At 39.9% G+C, this 5,220-nt stretch overlaps 1 pseudogene; it reads right to left on the bottom strand.

Annotated features, from left to right (window-relative positions):
• Positions 1–2,461: 2,461 nt before the first annotated feature.
• On the bottom strand, positions 2,462–3,694 carry LOC140520470 (L-lactate dehydrogenase A chain pseudogene; annotated as a pseudogene).
• Positions 3,695–5,220: the final 1,526 nt, after the last annotated feature.

Below are 5,220 nucleotides of genomic sequence, written 5' to 3'. Positions count from 1 at the left end.
AGAGATGATTTAGTTCAACTTCGATCCTAATCATGAATCTTATCTCCAACATCTAGAACCAATGTTCTTCATACCTGAAGATCTCCATTGATCAAAAACTCACTTCCCATGCCTCATCTGCTCTTGTGTCTCCATCTTCTAGTCCACTTTTGAACAGCAACAAGAGTTAAGTAATTTTTTCTCCTTAAATTAGTTTGACATCTTACTCCCTATAACTTATCTTCATTGGTCCTCACTTTGCTTTCCAGTGCTTAGCAGTGACCGTCTAATGGCTTAAGCACATAATATAATTCTTCAAATATCAGAACACTATTGCTATGTCCCCTCTAAGTCTTTCCTTCTCCAGTTATTTCTAACTCACAAGTCACATCCCATAACAACTTTCAAGGAGCTGGATAGATTATTTCATCTGTGAAAAATGACTTTACGAACCACCTTGACTTGCCTGAGCTTCCTTACTATCCAGAGAAGGTCAGACTGACCTGGGAATCAGAATCAGCCAATCAGGAGGCAGACTGAGCATCCCTTAAACTTGACATACCAGAGATCCTTTGCAATGTTCACTTGCTGAACCCAGAACTCCCTCTACTGTGCTGGTAACCATACACCAGCTCTAATGGACAGAATTGACACAAGCATCCTAGTTCCAGGACCTTGGGGACTTTTCAGCCTGACCCTCTTCCTTGTTCCATGTAGGAGACTCATGATCTCTGTGAAATGACTCCTCCCTGGGAAACAGAAACTGAACCCAAAGGACTATGGTAGTACTCAACTGGACCATGACATTGCTATTCCCACCCAGCGTTGTGGTTTCCCTTTGCCTTTATAATCTGTGCAGCCTAACCCCCAAAGTGAGCTCAATTCTGACTGCAGCTGCACATAAATGCCCGCTACTGTGAGAGAAAATTTTGTTTGTCTTTCTTAGACCAAACTCTGGAGGTTGACACACCTGATCACTATTTCATTGTACGGAACACTGTTCAAATAAAAAGAATGATTGACAGGAGTCATAGAATTCCTTTCATCAAAAAGGACATGTTTTTTTGGGGGGGGGATGCATTCATGGATGTAGCTTCGTATATATTTTGTAGGTAAGTATATATGTGTATGTTTGCATACATATATACAAATAGCTGCATCCAGGGCCATCTCCAGTCATCCTGATCTATATCTTTCCACTGGACCCAGATGGCTCCAGAGGAGACAGTGAGACTGGTGACTTTGCACAGCTCTCTCTCATTTAAATCCAATTCACTTGCAAGTCATGGCATCACCTTCCTAATATTATGGTCCTCCGAGAACAAAGAACAAACAGCCATATGATCTATATAGATCTACTTGAGAAATACTAAATTTAATTTTGCTCTGTATTGAAAAGAATGGAACTTTGATTCTAAGTTATTTTACCAGACATAAATAAGTTCATAAGACATAAACACCTAGAAATCAACATTATATTCTAATCAATGACACCTCCATACCCATACAATTCTATGAATCTAAAATGAGCTATTTCCTAGTCATTGTTGAACTCTCTAGGCTTTTTTAGTTTTGTTTTGTCTTTCCCTCCCTTCTTTTACCTTCCCTGGGTATGGAATGGTAAAGAGAAGGAGGGAACTAGAAGCAAAGGAGAATTGACATTGCTTCTCTCCTCACTGGAAATACCTGAAAGTCATGGGACAGAGCTGTGTCAAAAGCTCAGAAATATATGAGTCAGTCACTGGTTTACCTCTTGCCTAAGGATTCAGTTTGTGGCCTCAAGGAACTAATTTGATTTCTCTGACCCGACTGTTTATTTATATCACAGGAAATTGTTGTAGGTAGGTCAGATTCTCAAAGGTGTTAGGAGTATGATTATTTGCAAAAGTACTTTAGAGAAAGCCATTCAAATACTTGTGGCTACAGTTAGGGATGGGGAACCTGTGACCTTGAACTTTGTTCTGTGAAGTTTGGATTCAAAGGACCACACCTGAGGACCTTAAGGGTTATATGTGGCCTCGAGGCCAGGGGTTTCCAATCACTGAAATAGTTGATACTTTTTTTTTTATCAGTTATTTGTTGTTATTCAGTATTTAGGGTTAGTATGACACTTGAGGAATTGGTTGTGTTGTTGTACACATACAGATCTTTTTATATAATATGGAAATTTACAGCTATTGATATATATATATATATATATATAGGCAGACAAAAATCAGGTCCTCTAGAAAGGTGATACATGGGGGCCATGCTGTAGTGCCCTAATGGAGGACAGGCACAAAGGTAATCAATGCATCAATAAAGAATTACTACTGTATGGTGTTTTGTATCCAGGAGTGTTGTCTTCTGGACCTAAGGGAACTTGTAGCACCTACATACAAAGCAGGTAGTTTATATACCTGTGGGCCACTGGCTCTGCTTGACACCAACCACTGAGACTATACAGGTCATATTCAGCATCATATGCAAACTACAACAGGGTTCTATTCCCCATTTCTAACTTTAGGAAGAAACTAGAGTGTGTTCACAGGTTTTACACTTCTGGTGTTTAGTTGCTAATCAGAGGAAGGATTTGGTCTATCTGAGAAGCAGATCATACATAACCCCTCAACCCCTGTCCTGTTCTCTTTATGGCAGCACATTCAAAGGCTTTAAAATTGCAGCTCCTTCTGGATTCTCCAAAGAGTATCTGCACTCTTCTTTAAATGGCTCTCCTCCTCCGGATTCAGGTTGACCTTCACCACATCTGAAATGCCATTCTGCCCCAAGACACATGGGACACTAAGGAAGACATCCTCTTTAATGCCATATAGGCCCTTAATCATGGTGGAAATTGGATGCACTCTCCTAAAATTCTTCATAATGCTTTCTGCCAGATCTGCCACAGACAAACCAATGGCCCAGGAAGTGTAGCCCTTCAGTTTGATTACCTCATAAGCACTTTCAACCACCTGTTTATGAACATCTTTCCAATTTTCTGCATCAGAATCAGTTCCCAAAGAAGGATGAAGGTTCTTTAGAGACACACCAGCAAGATTCATACCACTCCACACAGGAACACTGGAGTCTCCATGCTCCCTAAGGACCCATCCATGACAACTTAAAGAATGGACACCAAGTCTCTCCCCCATTAGGTAACGGAAATGGGCAGAATCCAGATTGCAACCACTTCCAATAACACGGTTTTTAGGAAAGCCACTTAGCTTCCAGGCCACATATGTCAAAATATCCACTGGATTGGAAACAATAAGCAGCTTGCAATTAGGGCTGTATTTAACAATATTAGGAATGATGAATTTAAAGATATTCACATTACACTGGACCAAATTTAGACGACTGTCTCCCTCTTGTTGACATGCCCCAGCAGTAACAATGACCAGCTTTGAGTTTGCAGTCACACTGTGGTCTTTTCCAGAAACAATCTTTGGCGTTTTGAGGAAAAGGCTGCCATGCTGGAGATCCATCATCTCTCCCTTTAGTTTGTCTTCTATTACATTAACTAGGGCAAATTCATCAGCCAATTCCTTTGTAAAGACACTAATGGCACATGCCATGCCAACTGCACCAACCCCAACAACAGTGATCTTGTTCTGGGGAACCTGGTCCTCCTTTAGGACATTCAAGATAAGCTGATCCTTGACAGTTGATGCCATTTTGGAGGGTAGCTGGGGGGATAGCTGGTCAGGCTGAGAAAGTTCTGAGATAGATGAGAGGTTGCTGCTCCCAAGCTCGCACCATAGTTGATACTTTTAATGAAGGTGAGGATTAATCTCCTTTTTCAATATAGTTTTATTTATTTATTTTTAGATTTCAACATTCATTTTGAGTTCCAATTTTTCTCCCCATCTCTCCCCTCCCCCCACCCCATAACACCTTGCATTCTGATTATCCCTTCTCTCAATGTGCCCTCCCTTCTATCACAGTCCACCCTTCCCTTATCTCCATCTTCTCTCTTTTCTTGTAGGGCAAAATAGATTTCTATTTCCATAACCTCTATCTCTTATTTCCCAGTTATATGCAATAACAATTCTCAGCATTCATTTCTAATACTTTGAATTTCAACTTCTCTCCCTTTCTCCCTCCCCACCCATCCCCACTGAGAAGGAAAGCAATTCAATATAGGCTGTATGTATATATATGTGTCATTTTGCAAAAGAATTCCATAATAGTCATGTTGTGTGAGACTAACTATATTTCCCTCCATCCTTCCTTGTCTCCCATTTATTCTATTCTCTCATTTGACCTTGTCCCTCCCCAAAAGTGTTTATTTCAAATTGCTCCCTTCTCCCATTTGCCCTCCCTTCTATCATCCCCCCCACCCCACTTGTCTCCTTCTTCCCTACTTTCCTGTAGTGTAAGATAGATTTTCATACCAAATTTAGTGAGCATGTTGTTGCCTCCTTAAGCCATATATGAAGAGAGTAAGCTTCACTTTTCCTCTCTCACCTCCCTTTTCTCCTCCATTGAAAAAGATTCTTCTTATCTCTTTTATGAGTGATCATTTGCCCCATTTCATTTCTCCCTTTCTCCTCCCAATATATTCCTCTCTTACCTCTTAATTTTATTTTTTATAGATATCATCCTTTCTGATTTAACTCAACCTGTGCTCTCTGTCTATGTGTGTGTGTGTGTGTGTGTGTGTGTGTGTGTGTGTGTGTGTGTAAAATCCCTCCACCTACCCACATACTGAGAAAAGTCTCAAGAGTTACAAATATTATCTTTCCATGTAGGAATATAAACAGTTCAGCTTTAGAAAGTTCTTTAAGATATCTCTTTCCTGTTTACCTTTTCATGCTTCTCTTGATTCTTGTGTTTCAAAGTCAAATTTTCTCTTCAGTTCTGGTCTTTTCATCAAGAATGTTTGAAATTCCTCTATATCATTGAATGAGACCATTTTCCCCCCTGAAGTACTATACTCAGTTTTGCTGGGTAGGGGATTCTTGGTTTTAATCCCAGTTCCTTTGACTTCTGGAATATCCTATTCCAAGTCCTTTGATCCCTTAATGTAGAAGCTGCCAGATCTTGTGTTATCCTGATTGTATTTCCACAATACTCAAATTGTTTCTTTCTAGCTGCTTGCAATATTTTCTCCTTGACCTGAGAACTCTGAAATTTGGTTACAATATTCCTAGGAGTTTCTCTTTTTGGATCTTTTTCAGGAGGTGATTGGTGGATTCTTTCAATATTTATTTTGCCCTCTGGTTCTAGAATATCAGGGTAATTTTCCTTGATAATTTCATG

The sequence above is a fragment of the Notamacropus eugenii genome, chromosome 1, assembly GCF_028372415.1.
Source record: "Notamacropus eugenii isolate mMacEug1 chromosome 1, mMacEug1.pri_v2, whole genome shotgun sequence".
Classification (NCBI taxonomy): Eukaryota; Metazoa; Chordata; class Mammalia; order Diprotodontia; family Macropodidae; genus Notamacropus; species Notamacropus eugenii.
Note: the sequence above shows the minus strand (reverse complement) of the source record. Positions and strands in the feature narration are given on the sequence as shown.